Genomic DNA, 24,797 nt, shown 5'->3' on the forward strand with positions numbered 1-24,797 from the left:
GGCATATTGGTCTTTGTGTGTTGTTGCTGGTTTTGCGTTATATGTATATGGCATATTGGTCTTTGTGTGTTGTTGCTGGTTTTGCTTTATTTGCAGGCTATATGGCATATTGGTCTTTGTGTGTTGTTGCTGGTACGTTGCAAATAGAGGGGCAGCACAATTGTTTTTCGCCAAGTGCGGCAGAAGTGCACTCATTCGAAGTGCAAAAAAAGCTGTAAAGCACATGGAGGAGCTTTACAGGGGGTATGGCTTATCTAAATGTGATGTAAATGAGCCCTATTGTCACCCCCAGCAGCAGAGAGAGGTGAGAACTGCACAATCTTTAGAGGTCGTTTTCTCATCTTTGAGCTTTTTTAAGTGCCTACTTTAAAATGGCCACAACTTCTCCAAATATTATCTGATTTCCACATGTTACACATCGTTGGAAAGCTTGGAGATTACACTTTCAGAATCTATGAATAACTCAAAATGCCCCAGAACCGACTTGTGTCCCTAGTTTCCTTGACCGGTCACAATTTTAAATTAGGGTCACTGTCTGCAGGGAGTTTTTCCACTTTCGAACTGCAATGTGTAATTATAGAATCTGTTATGTCACCATTGGTTTGTGTACTGATCTATAGGCCCCCTAAGCCAGACAAAGACTTTATAACTGAATTCTCTGACTTACTATCCAATTTTGTGTCACTGTATGATCGTCTCCTTATACTTGGTGACTTCAATATTCATGTTTGTTGTCCGGATAGACCTATGGTTCGCGAATTCTGTGGTGTAATAGATGCCTTTGGCCTTACGCAACATGTAGATAAAGCTACTCAAAAACTGGGACATACACTTGATCTAATTTTATCTTATGGTTTTATTGTTGATAATATTGTGATTGAGGAGGCCACTTTCTCTGATCATAAGCCCATTATATTTGACGTCACCCTTTTCAGTCCCCTGCAAACTGTCAGAGTTCAGGATCATTACTCTCGCCAGATACATTCTCGTAGTGCAGCTCAGTTTTCTGATTGTTTTTTGAGTGAAAATGTTGCATCTACTATTGCAACAGCGGCATCGTTCTCCTCTAGTCCGGATGAATTAGTTACCCTTTTTCACTCATCTTGTTCTTCCATACTTGACTCTGTAGCACCTTTCACATACGCCCGCCCCAAATTAAAATCCCATTACTGGTTAGACGAGGATACACGCTCTCTTAGGCAGGCCTGTCGTAAATCTGAAAAGAAATGGAAAAAGGATCATCTCAATGTTTCCTTTCAAATTTTTAAATCTGCATTAGCTTCTTTTCAGGCAGCAACAAAAATAGCCAGAGCAAAGCACCTCTCTGATTTGATCAGTAAACACTCAAACAGACCAAAACTTTTATTTAGCACTATAAACTCTGTTATCAATCCCTCAAACTCCCAAGTTGTTGATGTATCCACTGATACCTGCAAGAAATTTCTTAAGTTTTTTACTAATAAAATTGAGAACTTTAGATCAGTGTTTACCCCCACCTCACCTGTTACTCCGCCTGGTTGCTCAGGTGTACTAGCTATTTTTAACCAATTTCAGCCCATCTCTCTCACTGAATTGAGGAATTTAGTATCACATATGAAACTTACTACTTCATCTTATGATTCTATCCCCGCTTCTATTTTAAAGGATGTCTTTGATGTAGTTGGCCCCTCCATTCAGGTCATCTTAAATTCATGTCTTGCTTCCGGTACTGTCCCTATGTGTTTTAAGCATGCGGTTGTCCAACCCCTGCTCAAAAAACATGATCTCGATGTTAAATGCCTAAATAATTACCGTCCCATTTCTAAGCTTCCTTTTATTTCTAAAGTTCTGGAAAAAGCTGTTCTGTCACAGCTGCTCCCCTTCTTAATCACCCTCAATATACTAGAACCTTTTCAATCAGGTTTTAGATCACTTCATAGTACTGAAACAGCTCTGCTCAAAGTAACCAATGATATTCTTCTTACACTAGATTCAGATGATAATGCCATCCTGATATTATTGGATCTTAGTGCCGCCTTTGACACCGTTGATCACAACATCCTCCTTACTCGTCTTGATCAGAAGGTGGGCATTACTTTGATTCCGTTCCTATCACAATGATAGGACTTTCTCAGTATCTATTGGCAAGTTCTCCTCATCTTCGGCTTCCGTTTCATATGGGGTCCCTCAGGGGTCCGTCTTGGGTCCTATGCTTTTTAGTCTGTATATGCTCCCACTGGGTAACATCATAAGGAAGCACAACATCTCTTTTCACCTCTATGCGGATGACTCACAGCTCTACTTGCCCCTAAAATCTAGGGACTCCATACAATCTCTTTTGGTCTGTCTCGAAGACATCAAAACTTGGATGGCTAACAACTTTCTCCAGTTAAATAGTGACAAGACAGAAGTCATTATTTTTGGTTCTCCCAAGGCAAGATGGACTGTGGTACAAAATTTAGGTCACTTCACCCCATTTATCAAACCTTATGCCAGAAATTTGGGTGTCATTCTTGACTCAGAACTCTGCCTTGACAAACAGATCAGTTCTGTTGTTAAGAATAGTTTTTACCAGCTCAGAATGATTTCCCGCCTGAAGTCATTCCTATCTCATGACGATCTTGAGAAAGTTATCCATGCCTTTATTACATCACGGCTGGATTATTGTAATTCCCTCTACTTTGGCCTCCCACAATCATCACTTAGACGTTTGCAGTTGGTACAAAACGCAGAAGCGCATCTTTTAACTGGCACCAGGAGGCATGAGCACATCACCCCCACTCTGGCCTCCTTGCATTGGCTCCCAGTTCTTTTTAGGATTCAGTTTAAAGTTTTACTGTTTGTTTTTAAGGCACTTAATGGGCTCGCCCCAACCTATATCACCAACCTTGTACAGCCATATTCAGTTCAAAGGTCACTGAGATCCTCAAACAAAGGGCTCCTGCTTGTGCCGCGCCCACGGCTTAAACAAAGCGGCGACAGAGCTTTTGCAGTTGCTGCTCCACGGTTGTGGGACCAGCTCCCTTAGGATATTAGATCTGCCCCCTCCATTGCTGTATTCAAATCCAGGCTAAAAACTCATTTTTATTCCATGGCCTTCCTTGTTCCCTAACCTGGCACTCCTGTTTGTTCTTTGTATTTCTGTGTTGTGTGCCCTCATATTGAAGGTTTTCTTTTTATTCATGTTTTATATGCTTATGACTATTGATTCCATGTGTTTTTGTTCTTTGTCTTTTTAGTTATTCATTGTACAGCACTTTGGTCAGTTTTGCGCTGTGTGTAAATGTGCTTTATAAATTAAAATTACTTCCTTACTTACTATAGTCGTAAGCTCCGATGATCAAACTCCAACGTAGCATCCATGGCGAAAAGGATGGTAAGCATTGGCTTGGAATGGTGCAGGAGTCCCAGCAGGGGTTTATGATCTGTAAAAATCACGAAATGGCGGCCTGCGAGATACTGGTGAAACTTTCTGACTGCAAAAACAACCGCCAATGCTTCCTTATCAATTTGGGCATAATTCCGCTCTGTGGTGGACATTGTTCTGGAAGCAAAGCAACTGGGCCTCTCCTGGCCATCACATTCCATGTGGAACAATAAACCCCAAGTCCATAGGTGAGGCATCGCAAACCACTGCCAGGGGTTTCTTTTCATCATAGTGGACTAGCAATTTATACGTTTGCAGAAACTCTTTCGCCTGAGCATATGCCATTTTGTGCTTCGCAACCCACTGCCAAGTAGCAGACTGGTCTAGAAGGCGATTCAGGGGTTCCAGGACGGTGGCCTTATTGGGAAGAAAACAGCTGTAAAAGTTAAGCAGCCCCAAGAATGCCTGAAGTTCTGTTTTGTTTTGTGGGCGCGGAGCTTTTTGGATAGCATCCACTTTTTCCGGGGTTGGTTTGATGGCATCTTTATCCACTTTAAACCCCCAAAACTCCACTTGATTAGCAGCAAAAATGCTTTTCTCCTTTTTTAGTCGCAGCCCAGCTTCAGCGAAGCACTTCAGTACGGCCCGTAGCCGTACATAGTGTTCTTCCATGGTTTTGCCCGAAATCAGGATGTCATCCAGGTATGGTTGCATTCCTGGAATTCCTGCGAGCTAAGTGTCCATAAATCTTTGAAATATTATGAAACGGCCGTTGACACCCCAAATTGCAACCGTAGAGCCCGGAAAAGCCCACGGTGAGTGTTAATAGTCAGTAAGTCGGCTGCGTCATCATCCACTGGAAGTTGCTGATAAGCCTGTTTCAGGTCAAGTTTCGTGAAAACTACTCCTCCAGCTAGCTTCGAGAACACTTCAGATACTGTGGGTATAGGGTACACATCTGGCTTAACAGCTGTATTCACAGTACAACGTTAATCACCGCAAATCCTCAGGCCCCCATCTTTTTCTGCTACAGCCACTATAGGTGTGGCCATCTTTGCATGGCGAACAAGTTCAAGTCCGGCAAACCCCAATGTCCTGAAAAACCTCTGAGTATTCAGCCAGTATTTGCTCCATGGACTGCAGGTGTACCCTGTGCACACCTTCCACTGATATTCCCAGTGCATCAAACCAGTCCCATCCCAACAGACTAGTTCCCTGGCCCTGGATGACGAACAAAGGCAGTGTGTTTCATGTTCCTTTGTATGTTACTTCCACAAATATTTTTCCTTTCACTTCCAAGGTTGCCTGTGACCACTGCTTAAAGCCCATCTTTCAAGTTGAAGATCCCTGTGAATAGACGTGTTGATAAATAGTGTAGGAACTCGATTTGCGTGAAGAAATTAATCACAAATGTGCATTAAAAAAGTTTTTTAAAAGAAATTGTGATTAAAATTACTTCCGCTTTCAAAAACGCTCTGATCGGACGTGACGCAACCGCCGGTAAATCTCATCTCTTCGTAATGGAGTCAGACATTGAAGAGGTTGCAGTAGGGGTTCATGTCAACTCTTCCGATGGGCCATTGCCTTATAATTATGAGCCACCTAGGCGAGAGAGGGGTCAGGCAGAGTTAAGGGGAAGGGTAAATGGACAGAGGAGAGAGATAGAGTTGTGGTGTGAGGAGAATCGGTGGAGGATTGATCATGTGTCTTGGTGAGTGACCACAGGCTATAGCTAATTGTGGATAACGTTGTCTCCATGTTTATCACATTGCACTATCTTTAATAAATCATATTTAGCAATATTGCTGTCGACTTTGTTGTTTTTCAAGCATCCATGTATATTGTCACCCTCTATGCTAGCAACATGCGTCTTAAAATGTTTAATTTAGATCCCAGATTTTCCAAACTTAGCCGGCTGTTATACTACTCCCCTAGTATTTCCAACGGACATTATGTAAATGAGCTCGCATGTAGTGCGGAGTATGTGTATGAAAGCATTTAGTGTTCCGGTTAGGACGGGAATATGCTGTTCATGTAAATATAGTCATTGTTACAAGGATCTTTTATTGTCACGTGGACTGGGTGTAATGCATGCAGATAAATGCGTGAGTTTATCTTGGCACATTTTGTTTAACAGAGACTTGTGTGATAGATGTGAGGCTATGCCATCAGCAGTGGAGAGTGTGTGCTGTAGGGAGGTCGAAGCCTATTGGTCCCTTGTCCAAAACCTAGATCCCCCAGAAGACATTACCTGCCTCACACTCCATCCAGGGTTTGAAGCATCCTGTATGAATCCTTTTGTGCTGCAGATAGCATACTTGAACTTCAGACTGGAGCATGGCCCTCTCCAAGCCAGCAGGCCAGAGTATATTTTGAGCACAAATTATTTCACACTGCAATTTAAAGAACCAGCTTTTCTACACCAAAATAGTAAATCCTGTTAAGCAGGTTTTTAAACTCAGTGGTTTCCATATACTTACTATAAAAACAACTTTGGTGTTGTGTAGTACAGTAGAATATCAGCCAAGAGGACATTCAATATTTACCATTGGTATTGTTTACTATGAAAACATGGTATGATCAAAATGTAATTAGGTCCCAATCTCCACCACAGGCAGTTCCGATACACAGCATACAGGCAGGTTGTCCGCTGGGCGTACGGAATACTAGGCAGGGACATTAGGAAAGCCATACCTTCATGTGTTGTGTCAGCAATAAGGAGGCAGTTTGCAGAGGAGGGACAAACGTACAAAGGTTTCCAGTGGCCCCACTTGGAAGACGATTAATAAATTCATAGTGAAACAAACTGTATTGGTCAAAGTTATCTTTTATTACGTGTTAAAACGCGAGTGTCGTGCGAGATGGAGGCTGACTACCTCATCCTTGGGAACCTTCTGGAGGGAATTGGTGAGGGGGGGCGGGGCAGCAGAGGACAAGACAGCACTGCTTTCTTGTAGGGCCTGTGGTGACTTGGAGTATTCCTCTACCAGAGAGACCATAAGATTTGTTGCGTATCCTTGAGGAGAGATGTTTAGAACACATTTAATAACATGGTTGACTCACATAAAAAAAGATATTGAGAAACAAAGTGAAACTACTAACCGTAAGATGGTTTCTCTTTGATGGGGTGGACTACCCAGCCACCTTTCCGAAACCGCGGGTAGCGAACGGCGTAGTGTGCCTCACCCTCACTGGTTCGAGCTACATCTCTGTTGCCATTACTATTGAAATGTAGGGCTGCCAAGAGAAGTCTATAGAGGATAGGTAAATAGAACATTAGGTCTCCAAAGCTAACCCAATGCAGTGAAATGCAACAGAAATACATGACATTAATGTTTTCAGTTCAAATGGGTCTAAGACAATGACTCAACTTTGCAACTATTTTTTTGCAAACAATATGTAATGCTGTTATCAATCAATAACATTTTGGTCTGCTATACAAGACTGCATTAGTTTTTAGCAATATTCATTCTGTCATCATTTACCTGCTACAAAAGTATTGCAATATCCTGATTTTTTTTTTTTTAACTGGGCAACGATTAATCGCATCCAAAATAAAAGTTTGTGTTTACATAATATATGTGTGTGTACTGTGTATAATAATTTTTTTATATATAAATATACACATATGCATGTATATATTTAAGGAACATTTGCATGTATATACTGTATATATATTTATACATAATTAATATTATATATAAATATAATATTTTATATATAAATAACATATTTTCTTAAATATATACATGCATATGTGTGTATTTATATATATATATAAAAATTAATTATACACAGTACACACACATATTATGTAAACAAACTTTTATTTTGGATGCGATTAATCGTTGCCCAGCACTAAAAAAAACCCCTAATTTTATTAGTATCGATACTTAAGTGATAACACTACCTGCTGTACATCCCAAGAAAAGAAAAGCCAGTTTTTTTGGGAGCAAAGTGCAGAATGAGGGAATGGTAGGCCTCCAGGGAGAATGTCTGATGCTCAGGCAACAATTGTCGAATATCCTTTACCAATGCTTTCCTGGCAGCTACACTCTCCAGTTTAGTGGCTGCTGGTGATCTTGAATAAAACATATTCTGTCATATAGTCTGTTGCATTTCATAACACAAGTAATTATTAGTACACATGGGGTTACGAATTGATAAAACCAAACTAAACTTAACAAGCACTGAAAAAAGTTTAGCCTCAAAACATTTGACATCTTTTAACATAGGCTACTATGTTGTACCTGGTTCAAGCCACTCCTTGTTTCTTGCCTCTCCTTCCAACGGTGGATGTGCGCAGCCGGTAAATGCAGGAGTGCTGTGTTCATGTATGTCCTGTACATGATTTATCATACTCTGGCATTTTGCCTGCATCTCATCTGGATCTCCTGTAGGTGTGGAAGCTGCGGTCCAGTAGAGATGGTTGATAATAGCTGGCCTCCACAGCTTCAGATCCTCACAGTCCCTCTCTTTTGCAGCAGCATTCAGTGCTTTCTGTACACCTGTTCCAGAGCAGACAAACAGAGCAGAGCAAACTAATTATTAGGAAAGTGAACTTAACTACAAAAAACAAGTCTGTTATATAGAACTACCAACATACAATATATACAATACATACTTTTCCCAATATGCCAGACGTCAAAGAAATGCCTTGTTCCTTCTGAACACATTTTCTCACGTACACACTTGGCCACCTAAAACAAAGAACACACAAATTGATTTTATAGAATTTAGAATTTATTTTGAGTGATACTGTGCATGTCAATACTGTTCAGCTTTAGATCTCTCCTAGCATCATTACCTGCCGATTTCTGTCTGTTATCAGAGCAGACACTTGCATGTCTTGGTCCATCAGGAACTGCATACTCCGCTTTAGACCCTCTAGCTCACACCAAGAGCTGCTTGGGACTTCAATCCACCTCCAGTCTCCTTCAACTCCCTGATGATCCCCCTCTGCTCATTCCTCCAGGCCTGCACGATAGTAGGGATAGTGTAATAGCGCTGATGGCGGAAAAAAGTGCCGGGACTTATACACTGCAGTCCAAACAGCTTTAGCATCCTGATGGTCTGAGTTGCCATGCAACCTGAGAAGTGGATGGCACCGCTGAGTAAAAGCTTGCAGGCAGGCATGTTTCGATGCACCTTTTCTTGGTTTTGCCAGTAACGCTCATAACCACAAGTTCCGCAGGCCTGAAAGATGAGAGAAGATTCAAGACTCAAGCAGCTTTAAGATGAGGCAGTGAAATGCCTGTATAGTTAAGACACAAATAATTAATATACATACTGTACATTCACAATCTATAATTCAGCTCCTCACAGACAGTTGACATTAAGACATTACCTGCTTAACTTTTATGAAGGTTCCTTCCGGGTGCATTATGTGTCCCTGGGTTTCCCCACAGCATGCAGGGCAAACCGTGAACAAGGACAGCAACTGCCTCTGGCAAACAATGAACTTGTCAACAGCACTGAAAACAAGAAAAGTTAAAAACACATTAATTCTGACTATGACATTTTTGATACACAATCAGAAACAGTTTCCATTAATAAAAAGGTTTTTACTTTGGGTCACTGAGAGATTCCAGCTCTTCTGGTTCCTCCTCAGAGGACTCACTCAACATCTCCTCCCCTAGACTCCATGACATATCACCAGAATGGTTCATGATATCAGAAAATGACCATTCATCATTACTTTGTTCAGGACTGGCCAGTGGAGTTGATCTGCGATGCTCAAACCTTTCGGTTTGAGTCCCCACAGCCACCATCTGAGGCTTTACGTGAACAGCTTAGATGAAAGAGATTAATCTTAATAATTGTTCACCATTGTACATTCATTGGTAACAACACATGCACTATCTAATGCAACCCAGTACAAAATATATTTTTCTAACATTATAAAGTTCATAATTTTTAATGTTTACTGTCTGAAAAGTGTAAATTACAAAATAGTAACCATGGAGATCATGAAAAATGTTGACATGTAATCCTTATTTTTGATTGTATATGGCATGTATGGTGAATGCTAGATATAAGCTAACTACCTAATGAACGAAGTAAACATCTTATGTTGCACTGTGATCCACGATAACTTCTACTGACTTCATCTCCATCAGCTTCAGGATCTGAAGTGGCAGTTGCACCCGCCCTGTCTTTGCTGGCAACACTCTCTCCCAAAATCTGAAAACAGACCAAAATTACAACTTTGAACTTTAAATAATGTAGTCATTTCATGAAAATCCCCCATTCTTGTATTATTTAAAAGACTGCTAATCTTTTCAAAATAGTCCCGAGCTGCATCCCCTCGCATGTGCCCTGTTGATACCAGCTTTGATTAGTCAAAGAAAACCAAGGCAACTTCGATGTAACTAAGAAAACCAGAAAACTAATATTGTAAAGCATTACTTGTAAAGCATTATCTTTTTGGTTTCCAAAAAGATAATCTTATTAACTCAATAGAATAAGTGTCAGAAGGTAACTTAGAGTCCTGCGCTCCCGCCCGCTGAATTTCTGACCATTACCACCCGCGCCCGCCGAATTTCTGACCATTACCACCCTTTCCCGCCCGTGCCCGCCGAATTTCTGACCATTACAGACCGTTCTCGTCCGTGCCCGCCGAATTTCTGAACATTACCACCCGTTCCCGCCCGCGCCCGCAGAATTTCTGACCATTACCACCCGTTCCCGCCCGCCGAATTTCTGACCATTACCACCCGTTCCCGCAACGTATGTGTTACACTCCCGCCCACAAATTTATTCCCGCACAATAATAGAGATGCATTGATTTTGTGTCTTATCCCGTCCCGCAGGGAAAAAAGACGTATTTGTATTGCTATTATTAAAGAGATTCATGGGGTTAACGTAACAAGAGTAAGCTGACGGCGTCTCTTCATGGTGCCAACTTCTCAAGTCAGAACAGTTACAGTCAGCAAAAGTCATGCCAAGACTAATCCATTATAACGTCAAGAAAAATATTTGCAGAAATTACATGCAGAGCTACATTTCGATGCAACATATAAGGCATTATAAGACTTACTGTGCAAAGCTCCTGTTTTCGATGCGCAGATTCTCTGCTAGTGCTAACGTTAACGTTAGACTCTTCACTCCCGCCAGATTTTGCTGGTGGACTTGCATGCACCGATGACACAGCTCCATTTGCCAGCCTAACCCACTCTCTTTGTCGAAATCCCATGCGAAATTCCGTAAGATCTCCTTGGTTGAAGCTGTCCGGTGTGAAGTGTTTTTCACATACCACCGTGTGTCTTGTCACCGAGGAGGCAGCGAAATTGCTTCTCTTTGCCTGGACGAAACGTATCCAACCACGGCAATCTTTGTGTTTCTTGTTTGGAAATCGGTGGACCCGATGACCAGACAAGTTGAAGTGGTTGTATCCAAAACAAACACAAGAATTCACCATTGTTACAATTCAAACCAACTCAACTATAACAATAACTACAAGCTCTATTTTCTGTTACCACCTCTCAGACTACGTAAACCCACACTGAGAACCAGGGCAGCAACGCCTATTTGGAAAAGGGCGTTTTTTTTTGTCTAGCTTAGAATCGGTACACTTTTTTCTTAATTTCTTCCTGTGGGTGTTGTAAAACATATGTATTCTTATGTATGTCTTTTTAAAATTGACATTTTCATACAAGATTCTGTATAAATTAAGTTATACAATTAAATTGAAAGATGGCCTTTAAGTATTCCCTTGTTGGCATGTATTTCAGGGGGTTGTGAAGGCCACAATGAGTGGTAGGTGGGCTCACTAATCAAGAAACAGGCCGCTCCTGAATCCACTTCCATTGTGTGTGCTTGTTTGTTTAGTATAACAGTGGCCAGATATGGCCTCTGCCCCCCTCTTCCTGATTTATTAGTGGTGCTGTAAATGGAATAATCATTTAGCTCTGTGTGAGTTATAATGTTTGTGTAGCGTTCTGCTGTGGTGCTGGCTGCAATCCGTGTCAGTACCATGTTTAGTCTTTGTTAAACACACACAAGCAATGTGTCCTCTTTTTTTACAGTAATGGCATACAGCAGTGGAAAACCTACAGGCTTGTGGGGTGTGCTGACCACCACATCTGAAGCATGGCTTGTCACGTTTAGGATTTTCATTTGAAGCTGCTGTCTTATGAACTGATGCCTGCGCATGGGCTGCATAATGAACATCGTCCTCCAGCCGTGATTTTTTTGATGCTGACGAAGTAGGCGAGCATTTAACAAAGCTGTTTCAGTATAGCCAGTGCCTTTTCTTCTGCCTCTTTAAATGTTAGTGTTGGTTGAGCCAGCAGGCGTCGCTGTAACGCTTCATCCATAACCCCGCACACGATTCTATCACGTAGCATTGCTTCTAACTGATCCCCGAAAGCACAGTGCACAGACAAACGGCAAAGCTCAGCAATGTAGTTTGAAATACTTTGATTAGATTTCTGTTTACAATTGTGAAAATGAAAACGTTGAACAATCTCTGATGGCGCTGGGCTGTAATGGTGTTTTAAGGCAGCGACAATGTTTGTATAAGACACAGTAGAGGGCTGCGTTGGGGCAAGCACTGAACGCAACGTGGAATACGTTTTTGCACCACACACACTGAGCAGAACGGAACGTTTTTTTGCATCATCCTCAATATCATTTGCATGAAAAAAACATTCCAGTCTTTCCGTGTATTCTTCAAAAGAGTTACTCGAACATTCATCAAACTCTTCGATACGGCCGAGTGCTGTCATGTTCGCTTCCAGATGCAGATTATTTTCACTCACTTTCACAGTCGCATCATATGGACTTATCTGCACACAGTCGGTTCGAGTCCGCTCGTCGCCAGTGTAATATCTTTGAAGAACATGAGGAGACGTTAGTAATCTTGTAAATCTTTACTGAACTCAAGGCAGCACATAGCATAGACCACATCTAGCTTGGTCAACTCCAGGAGAACACACTGGCAAGCCCAAAACACATATTCCCAGCTCCCAGCTCTACTACTGCTTTTAATATAAGGCTGCTATTATTAATATTAATACTATTTTTATCATCCTTTAAACTACTATGTGCAAATAGTATCACCGGCACAGGTCGAGGTGGTCACCAAATGTCCACTCTCGCCCCTCAACTGTGCACCCCCGTGAGGAGCCGACACCACAAGAACACACAGGCAGGCAAGTAATAAAGTATGAATGCTTTATTGATATATAAAAGAAGGTCTATTAGAAACAGTCTTTATTTAGTAAGCCACGTGACTCAATGGTGGGTCCCCAGGGAACTCCTCTTCACAGGGCCTAGGTGGGAAAGAAAGAATTCGGGTCTCCCAGCGCAGCAATACGTCACAAGACTCAAGTGGAAAAAGTGCTCCGTGCTGCACCAGCGCTGCTGTATTCTCATGAAACTCAAGCAGAGAGGATGATCAATGTTTCATCAATGTTACAGTGCATTCCACTGATGATCAGTGGTTCATCAACGTTACAGTGCATTCACAGGGCTCCAGCAGAGAAAAGGTACGTATCCATCCACCCGGACCCACCAAGGGAGAGCACCCCCACATAATAAATCCCAATTTAACCCCTGCAGATATTGCTGTAACTGACCAACAACTCGTTCAAGAACCTTTGCCACAAAGGGCAGGTTCGCAATAGGCCTGTAGTTAGCTAAATTTTGAACATCACAACCAGTTTATTTTTAGAACTGGTGTGATAGCGGCCACCTTAAGGGCTGGAGGAACCTGGCCAGTGGCTAGGGAGTTGTTTATTATTACAGTGATGGAAGGGCAGCCATGTGCTAAACACTTTTTTAGAACCTCAGTAGGCAAGGGGTCAAGAAATCATGTGGATGAACTCATAGTCATGATCAATTTAAAGAAATTGTCTACATTGACAGTAACAAAGTTCGAAAGGGCAGTAGAGAGTGAGTTTTTTGAATAAGACTAACTAGTCTACAAAGTAGAGTCAAAAGAGATGGACCTATAAATACTCTGATGTTTCTCTGGAAATATTAGTTAAAATTATTACACATCTCATCAGAAGGACAAACAGTTTTCTTTTTGGATTTAAAAAGGCTATCAATTGTCTTAAATAACGTCCTAGGATTAGCAGCACCTTTATTGATAACATGAGAGTAATATGCCTCTCTGCTAGTCTTCAAAGCAGATGATACTGCAACTGGTGCTGTTCAAACATTAGTTTGTGAACGGTGAGGCCTGATTTTTTATACAACCACTCAATCTTTCTTCCTTCAACTTTAAGTGCAAGTAAATCATTTATGTACCAGGGAGATGACTTGGTAAAAGATACAACTTGTTCTTTCACTGGTTGTAACAGTCAACAGAGCCAAGCACAGGAAGCTCCGCAACAAGGTAAGAAATCCTTTCAGGATCAATATTCCTATTATTTCTGTAATATATTTGAGTTATTACAATACCTGAAGGCCACTAGAGGGCACCCCCGTGTTGTTGGTTGTTATTGTTGCTGTATGCCGAATAAACCAGTTTAAAAAAACAGTGCAGACATGTCTCCGGTTTCCCTCGTGGATTTTCTGAAACACAACAGAATAATATATATATTATGATAGCATATTGATGCAGACATAATATAAATTGGCGACGAGAATAAAGGACCCACTGTCAATATCGAGTCATCGGTCGAGCAAAAAGGATGGCTACGATCATCGGACAGGTCGAGGCATTTGACGAGGCAAGAGAACAATGGCCTACGTATGTTGAACGTTTTGAACACTTTGTAGAGGCTAATGGCATTAGTGAAGGGAAAAGAGTGCCAGTGTTTCTCAGTGTAATGGGGGCATCGACTTATGGACTTTTACGTAGTCTCATTGCACCAGTTGGAATATGATGAGATTGTGAACACCCTCCAAGCACATTTTACCCCCAGGCCCATTGTGATTGCCGAGAGGTTCAAATTTCACAAACGAAATCAAGCAGAGGGGGAAAGTGTCGCACAATACGTGGCGGTGTTAAAGAAACTGGCGGAGCACTGTGAGTTTGGCGACAATCTAAATGACACACTGCGAGACCGATTCGTGTGTGGCCTGAGTAGCGAGTCAATACAAAGGAAGCTATTGACTGAATCGGAGCTCATGTATAAAAAGGCTGTGGATATAGCGATGTCAATGGAGGCTGTATCTAGAGAATGACAGCACTTGAGCAACTCATTGAAGGTAAATGCCATGTCTCTGTCGTCAGAATCGTCAAAAGAAAAATGTTATAGCTGTGGAAAGCCCAACCATATCCAAAGTGAGTGCTTTTACCGAGATCAAGTGTGTCACAAGTGTGGAAAAAAGGGCCACATTGCACGAATGTGTAAAGGTAATAAGACAGAGGAGAAAACATTTAAAACTATAGGAAAAGGAAAAAGTGGAAAATGGAAGGGACAGACTAAGTCGATTTGGAAGTGGATACTGGAGCGGCGGTCTCTATTATCTCAGGTGAACTGTACAGAGATAAATTGAGTCATGTTCGATTACGCCAGACGAACGTTGTCCTCAAGACGTATACAGGCGAGGTCATTTCACCAGAAGGCGGCATCAAAGTGCGTGTCAAGCTGAACAGACAAAACGTACGTTTGCCTTTGTATGTTGTTGCAGGAAACGCAGCTCCTCTGTTGGGACGAGAATGGCTTCGCAGAATTCGTCTAGATTGGCGTGAGATAAGAACTGTAAGAGCAGTACATCAAGTTAATGAAGGAACCTTCGAAGGGCTTCTAATAAGGTATGCCAAAGTATTCAAAGAAGATTTAGGGACATTCAATGAGTATACAGCGACCTTGAATCTGAAACCAGGAACCCAGCCAAGATTCTTTCAAGCTCGGGTGGTACCGTACGCCATCAGACCCAAGGTGGAAGAAGAAATTGAGCGCTTATTGAAGGAAGGAATCATCTCACCTGCGCGATTCAGTGAATGGGCAACCCCGATCGTACCTGTAGTAAAAAAGGGTGGAAACGTTAGGATCTGTGGTGATTTCAAGATAACCGTGAATCCAGCTCTGTGTGCAGAACATTATCCATTACCCCGGATTGAAGATCTGTTCGCTTCACTGGCTGGAGGACAAAGATTTAGCAAACTAGATCTCTCACATGCTTACCTACAGATTCCTGTGCATGAAGATTCACGTAAATATCTAACCATCACGACCCACAAGGGGATGTTCGTGTACAACAGATTACCCTTCGGTATCACTTCAGCTCCATCGATATTTCAACGAGTCATGGAACAAGTGCTACAAGGGCTACCGGGTGTACATTGTTTTTTGGATGATATCCTGATCACCGGAAAAGATAATGTTCATCACCTAGCTAACTTGGAAGCTGTATTAAGCCGGCTGGAGAAATGCGGGCTTTCCGTGAAAAGAGAGAAGAGTGAGTTTTTCAAAACTTCAGTGGAATATTTAGGACATGTGATCGATGCATCAGGGCTTCACAAGTCTCCAGACAAACTGCGGGCCATCGCCGAAGCACCAGCTCCTGTTAATGTCAACCAATTACGATCTTTTTTGGGACTGGTTAACTATTATGCAAGGTTTGTGCCAAATATGGCCCCAGTTCTTCACCCCCTGAATGCAATGTTACACAAGGAAGTAAAATGGAAGTGGTCGCTAGAGTGTGAGAAAGCGTTCCAAGATGCTAAAAATCAGCTGTTAACACCCAGTGTACTCACACATTATGATCCAAGACTCCCAGTTCATTTGGCCTGCGATCCTTCACCATATGGGGTAGGAGCCGTACTTTCCCATATGATGCCGGATGGGCGGGAAAGGCCCATAGCCTTCGCGTCACGAACTCTGAGTAAACCTGAACAAAACTATGCGCAACTAGAAGTGAAGCGCTAGGAATCATCTTTGGAGTACGGAAGTTTCATACTTACCTATAACCTGCGTGAAGTTGGCCCCCCACCCAACGCAAAACGTCGTCAAACTATACTCAATCGTTTGTGCTCCGTTTGTGCTGGTTTGTGCTGTAAAAAGTTTCGTTTGTGCTGTTTCGGTTTTTTAGATATTAAAAGAATATTTTTAGGTCATTCTGAGGTCACTCAGCCCCCCCACATGCTCCAAATTCACCCAAAATAGGCTCGTTCGTTTGTGCTTCGTTTGTGCTGGTTTGTGCCGGTACAATTTTCGTTTGTGCTGCGTCAGGTTTTAAAATATCGGAAAATTGAATTATAGACGATGACGTCACCAGCCCCCCACATGCTCCAAATTCACCCAAAATAGACGCAATTGTTTGTGCTCCGTTTGTGCTGGTTTGTGCTGTAAAAAGTTTCGTTTGAGCTGCTTCAGTTTTTTAGATATTAAAATAATATTAGGTGGTCATTTTGAGGTCACTCAGCCCCCCACATGCTCCAAATTCACCCAAAATAGTCTCGTTCGTTTGTGCTTCGTTTGTGCTGGTTTGTGCCGGTAAAATTTTCGTTTGTGCTGCGTCAGGTTTTAAAATATCAGAAATTGAATTATAGACGATGACGTCACCAGCCCCCCACATGCTCCAAATTCCCCCAAAATAGTCTCGTTCGTTTGTGCTCCGTTTGTGCTGGTTTGTGCTGTAAAAGGTTTTGTTTGAGCTGCTTCAGTTTTTTAGATATTAAAATAATATTAGGTGGTCATTTTGAGGTCACTCAGCCCCCCACATGCTCCAAATTCACCCAAAATAGTCTCGTTCGTTTGTGCTTCGTTTGTGCTGGTTTGTGCCGGTGAAATTTTCGTTTGTGCTGTGTCAGGTTTTAAAATATCAGAAATTGAATTATAGACGATGACGTCACCAGCCCCCCACATGCTCCAAATTCCCCCAAAATAGTCTCGTTCGTTTGTGCTCCGTTTGTGCTGGTTTGTGCTGTAAAAGGTTTTGTTTGAGCTGCTTCAGCTTTTTAGATATTAAAATAATATTAGGTGGTCATTTTGATGTCACTCAGCCCCCCACATGCTCCAAATTCACCCAAAATAGTCTCGTTCGTTTGTGCTCCGTTTGTGCTGTAAAAGGTTTTGTTTGAGCTGCTTCAGTTTTTTAGATATTAAAATAATAGGCTATTAGGTGGTCATTTTGAGGTCACTCAGCCCCCCACATGCTCCAAATTCACCCAAAATAGTCTCGTTCGTTTGTGCTTCGTTTGTGCTGTAAAAGGTTTCGTTTGAGCTGCTTCAGTTTTTTAGATATTAAAATAATATTAGGTGGTCATTCTGAGGTCACTAAGCCCCCAAGAGGCCAAGAGAACAGCAAAACTATCCTCGAGGTGAGCACACTTTTAAAGTAGAATTGACGAAGATGTTCTGTCATTACATAATTTGTTCAATAAACAATTATCTTCACTTCAGTCTCTTCTGATTGTATTTTATTTTTACGAGTCTCATCTGCTACACTTCACTGCCACCACTAGGGGCAAGTGACACTTCTGTTCAAGAATGCTCTTGTGTAAAATGCTGTAGAGTTGGTGGAGAAAAGGTCGATATAAATCAAACTACAAAAGTCGTTACTAATCCAAATTTCTGGCCAATGTAAGTATACATTGTTTTAAAACTGTCAGTTACAATATTAGTAGCTTCAAGAATAATTGTACAGCATTCAAGAGAGCTTGTTACTTGTTATTGAACAGAAACCTCATTAATAACACTTATGTTACTAATTTAGCTATGAAATGCTGATTACAATTGCAGAAATGTGCCTTTTAGTATTAAAAAACGACCATGGGTCACATGTGCAACTGTATTTAACATTTCATAGCTAAATTAGTGATATTAGTGTTAGCAATGAGTTTTCGGTTCAATACTGACAATCTAGGTGTCAACATACCATATTGGTCCTAATATAAGGTATGTTATCCATCTACATTATCCTTACTATATTATATTATCCTATTATTCTTATATTCAGACCAATACAGTAATATATTAAAACAAATTTATGCTGTACATGATATTTTTTGGAGTCAGGATAATTGAGGGTAATTATGTTGTGCTTATGCCAGATGCCCAAGAAACCAGCAGTCGACAGGGATTCCATTTTCACAGTCCTGTGTTCATCAAAAGAGGCCATAGTCCAAAATGGCAACATAGCTACTCCTAATCAGAGCATCTGGACAGAGCTTAGTAAACAGCTAGACAACAAGATCACTGCAAAGGCACTATACACTTTTGTTAAATTAAACAGACACAATATCTGGACTGCTTTAGGGTTTACTCATGAAAGTGATCATGAAACAAGTGGCAGTAGTGATGACACTGATTTTGAGCCAGGGTCCCTTTCCTCCAGTCCAAAAGATTGCTGCACTTTTGATTTTGAAGTTCCATTTCAGAAATGGATTGAATTTATGCCTGAAACAGTAACATACAAAAACAAGTTCTCTAAAACAAAAAAAAGGGAATACACAATTTTGAAGCCTGGTATCTGGACGCATGTGATAAATCATCACATTTGGCAAGAAGTGAAATGCCCCTGCACATTTGCTTTTAAAAGAGCCAAGGTCTATCCATCAGTCACAGACAAATTTATTGTAATCAGAGGCAGCTGTAAGGAGTGTCGTGGCCACATTCACATAAAATGTGACAAAAAGCCTGAAATAAACAGCAAAATGAAGTTCAGGTGTTCACTTAAAAACACTGATGACTCCCTGCACACTGGCTGTTCCAAACGTGCGATGTCTGGTAACTTGCGTGTGCAGATATCCAAAGAACTGTGTGAGGGTAGAAAGGAACCCCATGTATGGAGGGCATCAGAGGCAACAAAGCTGATGGATTTTGGAGATCCTGAGCCAAGTCATCTGCCTAATTTGGCCACCCTGCGCAAAGCAAAGCAAGAGAGAAATGATTTAGAATTAGGCGACAAGGATCCTATTCTGTCATTGCAGATGCTAAAATACAGTGCACCTCACAGTGGTAGCATTAAAGACATTGGACTAGACAAGTTTTTCTGTCACTATTGGAGTCAAACACAAATGTATATGTACAAGACATTATCAAAGACATCTACTAACCCGACTGTGAGTTTTGATGCAACTGGCTCAGTGGTGAGGAAACTACAGAGACCAAATGGCAAGTCTGGCCATATATTCCTATATCAGGGTGTTGTGGCAGGGGGTGAGAGCTCAAGTGTCCCAGTGGTGCAAATGCTGTCAGAGAGACATGATGTTAATGCCATAACACATTGGCTGACAGAATGGATACGCGCAGGTGCACCTACTCCAAAAGAGGTTGTGAGTGACTTTTCTCTGGCTTTGCTCGGAGCTTTGGTCAAGGCTTTTACTTCTCATCCTGATCTTAAGACCTACATCAATGAGTGTTGTGGTGTCTTACTCGGTAGACAGTCAGCAAAAGTCCCACCTTGTTTCGTGCGGGTTGATGTTGCACACTGCATCAAGATGATCTGCCGGTGGGACTGCTTGAAAAAAAAAACACATCGCATTAAAGATTTCTTTGTTAGGTCAATAGCTCAGCTTCTCATGTCACAATCCATGGACGATGCAAGAGAGCTACTAAGATGCATTACTATTGTGGCTCTCAGCGAAACAGAGGGTAGTGACAGCTCTGGAGCCCCCCTCATTTCTGAAAGGTGCAAGAAATACCTAAAAGCCCGAATTGCAGAAGAGCGTGTCATCATTCCAGATGTAGAGGGTGCGGACCTGGAAGAAGTGGATCCATGTGACCAAACACAGACAGACCTGCGGCAGTGGGTAACAGACATATGTGAGGAGAGCAGATCACTTGCCACATCTAATGGTGATCATGACAATATGCACTTCCTCCCTGAGATTATTCCAAATATAATCTGGCTTGCAAATTACTTACCTCTCTGGACAGGGGTAATGATCCCTCACTTCCGGAGCTCCAACATCACCGCAAGTTCAGCCAATGTCGAAGCTGAGTTCAAAAACATCAAACGCGGCCTTTTCAAGCATGAACACATGCCTATTCGAGTGGATCGATTCATTGCTCGACATCTGTCCTTCATTGAAGGCAACATGCGTATTTTTTCTGCAAAACAAAAGAGTGTGGAAAAAGGTGAAGAGGATGAGGCTGTTGCGACAGTGATCGACACAGGAGTCAATCCACTACCCACCGCAACCTAAAGGATAGATGGAAGGCCAGAGATGGATGCTTCCTGCTCTGGGAAGTCTGACACCGTCACAAACATCCATCCAGCAGATGAAGAAGCTGTTGAAAACTGGAGAGGCTTAGCGGTTCCACCCAAAAAGAGGAAGAGGAGTTCATACCTCTCTCCTTGTCCTGAATGGCTCCATGCAGATCCATCTGTGAGAGGGAAAAGACTAAAAGTGGACCTGTTGAAAAATGGAAACAATCAACAGCCTGTTAAACTCAGGAAATCAAGAATATCTGTGCTTAACACATGTGCATTTGATGCTTTTTGTCAATGCTTATGTTGTGCTTACTGTGATAGTGTCACTTTTGAAAATATTGTTTGCAATGAGGATTCCAACAACCTCCTCCAGCTAGTGAAATCCATCACCACAAAGGGTCTGAATGCACAGGCCTACATACAGAGGGCAGAACAGCTGAGCGAAATATTCAAAGCTGTCCGACTGAAGTCGGGTGCTCTCCAAATCGATGCACAATGCCACATCTCCACTATCATTGAAAAGTCAATGACAAAACGCACTTGTGTTTCATTAACAAAACAGTGCTCCTCACAGTATTGTGGTCTCAGCAAACAAGTCACAAGGGAAATTGCATTTGTTTGTACTTCTGTTGCTGTACTGCAGGCTTCTGGCATGGCTCATCTTCAGACCGCAGTGGAAGAAGGCCTTGACCTTCCGGAGTCCCCCTGCCTCAGGCCGATCCAAAGTCTGTCACAGTGTCCCTCTGCAATCAAGACAGATACCTCAGAAAAAGTGCTCTGTGCAGGGAAAGTTTCACACAGTTACAGTTTGGGAGAACTTATGTGGATTGACACTGACCTGGGAAGCAACTCCACAGAATTTCCTTTGAGTGAATTTCCCTCCAATCTGATGCTCCAGGGAAAGAGATTTACTCTACGGGCAGTCATTGCTTTTAGAGGAGGCTTAACCCAGGATGCTCTTGGGCATTATGTGGCCTACTGCAGGAGGTCTCCATGTGTCTGGGAGATGTATGATGACCTGAGAAGTGGAGTGACAGCAGCGTCAGATAAAAACAAAATATGCCCACATGCTGTATTATACACAAAAGACTGATTGCACTATTTATATTTAATTTCACAAGTTAAATTATTTTGGTTGAACTTTTTATGCCACATACCCTTGTTTTCCTACTCCTGTGCTATTTTATGGAAGTTTGCAGTCAAGTCTATTATTTTGTGTGGTATCTTTGGTTTGAAGACAGATTTAAACTTGTCAGTATTAAGTGTTTTTAAGTTTAAGTTTTTAAAGTTTTTTTGTTTTTTTGTTAATGGATGTTCGATAGTAAATAATTAAATTTCAAAAGTTAAATCATTTTGACTTAATTGAGTCATGAGTTTCCTCATACATAATAATAATAATAGTAGTAATTAAATGATATACACACAGACACATAAATACACAGACAGCAGCCTAGTCAAAAGATTTAAAAGGTTTATTTTTTAATGTTTCTCAAAGTTTAATGTTCCCTTATGCTCACTAAGGCTATATTTATTTTATCAAAAATACAGTAATATTGTGAAATATTATTCCAATGTAATACTGCAGGTTTATATGTGAATATATAGTAAAGTGTAATTTATTCCTGTAATCAAAGCTGAATTTTAGCATCATTAGTTCAGTGTCACATGATCCTTCAGAAAACAGTTGTGCTGCTTATTGTTGTTCTTTTCTTCTTCTGAAAACCAATATATACAACAATTCAAAGATTTTGGTTAAGTGATATAAAATAATACTTTTATATAGCAAGGAAGTAATAAATTAATAAAAAGTTGATCAACATTGATCAAAATTAAGAACCTTTCTTAACTGAGCATGCACGAATAATAATTGAGCATACAATCAACATTTTACTATGATTTCTAAAGAATCATGTGATATCGAAAACTGGAGTAGGTCTAATGATACATAAAATTCAGCTTTTACATCAGTCTAAATGACATTGTAATTATATTAAAACCGAAAATAGCTACTTTAAATTGTAATAATATATATGTTTCATCAAAAAAGTGAGCTTAAGAGACATAAAAAAGAAGAATCCAAACTTTTGACGCCATAGCCAATAGGCCTTTACACACATAAACACAGCAAACAGATTATGGTGCGTGTATTTGTGACAATTTTCATATATGTTATAAACAAAACACAACATACAGTAAGTAAAAACACTAACCTTGAAGTTGCATCCACATCCTGTATCCGCAGTGTTCGTTAAAAGTTGAAAACGCACAGGATAACATAACCTAAGTGAATATTGTGATTTGGTTTGCCGATTCTTTAGGTCTTACCTTGTTACTTTAACTAGCCTACTGTTAAAAAAAAGTGGGCTGGTGCACTGTCTATAATTCTCTGTCATTCAGTGTCTCGCCCAAACGGAGCACAAACGAACGAGACTATTTTGGGTGAATTTGGAGCATGTGAGGGGGCTGGTGACGTCATCAACAATAATTGAACGTCTAATATTTTAAAACCTGACACAGCACAAACGAAAATTTTACCGGCACAAACCAGCACAAACGAAGCACAAACGAACGAGACTATTTTGGGTGAATTTGGAGCATGTGGGGGGCTGAGTGACCTCAAAATGACCACCTAATATTATTTTAATATCTAAAAAACTGAAGCAGCTCAAACAAAACCTTTTACAGCACAAACCAGCACAAACGGAGCACAAACGAACGAGACTATTTTGGGGGAATTTGGAGCATGTGGGGGGCTGGTGACGTCATCGTCTATAATTCAATTTCTGATATTTTAAAACCTGACACAGCACAAACGAAAATTTTACCGGCACAAACCAGCACAAACGAAGCACAAACGAACGAGACTATTTTGGGTGAATTTGGAGCATGTGGGGGGCTGAGTGACCTCAAAATGACCACCTAATATTATTTTAATATCTAAAAAACTGAAGCAGCTCAAACGAAACTTTTTACAGCACAAACCAGCACAAACGGAGCACAAACAATTGCGTCTATTTTGGGTGAATTTGGAGCATGTGGGGGGCTGGTGACGTCATCGTCTATAATTCAATTTTCCGATATTTTAAAACCCAACGCAGCACAAACGAAAATTGTACCGGCACAAACCAGCACAAACGAAGCACAAACGAACGAGCCTATTTTGGGTGAATTTGGAGCATGTGGGGGGGCTGAGTGACCTCAGAATGACCTAAAAATATTCTTTTAATATCTAAAAAACCGAAACAGCACAAACGAAACTTTTTACAGCACAAACCAGCACAAACGGAGCACAAACGATTGAGTATAGTTTGACGACGTTTTGCGTTGGGTGGGGGGCCAACTTCACGCAGGTTTAACCTATATGGACGTCACTTCACATTATTAACAGACCATCGTCCGCTTACTACCATACTTCATCCGAACAAAGCAACCCCATCCATGTCTGCTGCACGACTTCAGAGGTGGGCTCTGCTGCTAGCTGCACACAACTACACCATTCAATATAGAAGTGCTAATGACCATGGGAATGCTGATGGGTTATCGAGATTGCCACTGCCGGTACAGCACAGAGACAAGAAAGATGCAGTGGGCACTTACCTCATAAATAAAATGGATACACTTCCAGTGCGTAACAGTGACATCAATAAAGGAGCCAGAGCAGATCCGATACTCTGTCGAGTGAAAGAGATGGTATCCACGGGATCATATCCATCTGCAAAAGATTCATAAAATGCACTGAGGGCATACCTCACAAGAAAGGAGGAACTCTCACTGATGCAGGACTGTCTGATGTGGGGACAGCGAGTTATAGTTCCATCAAATCTGAGACAACGAGTGTTGGAGGATTTACATACAGGACATCCAGGTGTGGTAAAAATGAAGGCTCTAGCACGTAGCTACATCTGGTGGCCAAATATTGACTCACAAATTGAAGAGAAATCAAAGATATGCATGTCTTGTCAACAAAATCAAAAATCTCCGTGTCTCTCACCTCTTCACCCCTGGGCATGGCCGGAAGCTCCTTGGCAACGGATCCACATCGACTTTGCTGGTCCATTCGAAGGACGAATGTTTCTGGTAGTTGTTGACGCACACTCAAAATGGCCAGAGGTCCATGTGATGGATTCGACAACTTCCTCGAAGACAATCCAAGTGCTGCGTGGTCTATTCAGTCGCTACGGTTTACCTGAAACACTAGTTAGTGACAATGGCCCACAATTCACTTCCGAGGAGTTTGGATGTTTTCTGAAATCAAACGGGGTTAAACACGTCCGCTCTGCACCATTCCACCCAGCCACCAACGGACTAGCTGAGCGGTTCCTGCAGACTTTTAAACACTCACTTAAAGCATCTGAAGAACCAGTACCATTACAGCAGAGATTAGACTATT

General features: G+C 41.4%; 2 long non-coding RNA genes across 2 annotated transcripts in view; both read right to left on the reverse strand.

Moving 5' to 3' along the window:
* Positions 1-3,197: 3,197 nt before the first annotated feature.
* The window catches only part of LOC143696949 (uncharacterized), a 99,570-nt gene continuing 77,970 nt past the window's right edge, over positions 3,198-24,797 (reverse strand). Inside the window, exon 2 of the long non-coding RNA XR_013186095.1 lies at positions 3,198-3,297. This is a non-coding gene — a long non-coding RNA (uncharacterized LOC143696949). The remainder of the gene's footprint in view (positions 3,298-24,797) is intronic.
* On the reverse strand, positions 19,349-19,972 carry LOC143697063 (uncharacterized). The gene is made up of 3 exons (XR_013186162.1): positions 19,896-19,972; positions 19,514-19,708; positions 19,349-19,442 (listed from the first exon to the last, which is right to left on the reverse strand). It is a non-coding gene; the product is annotated as an uncharacterized LOC143697063 (long non-coding RNA).

The sequence above is a fragment of the Siphateles boraxobius genome, unplaced genomic scaffold, assembly GCF_051911475.1.
Source record: "Siphateles boraxobius isolate OS27281-9 unplaced genomic scaffold, OSU_SipBor_1 31, whole genome shotgun sequence".
NCBI lineage: Eukaryota > Metazoa > Chordata > Actinopteri > Cypriniformes > Leuciscidae > Siphateles > Siphateles boraxobius.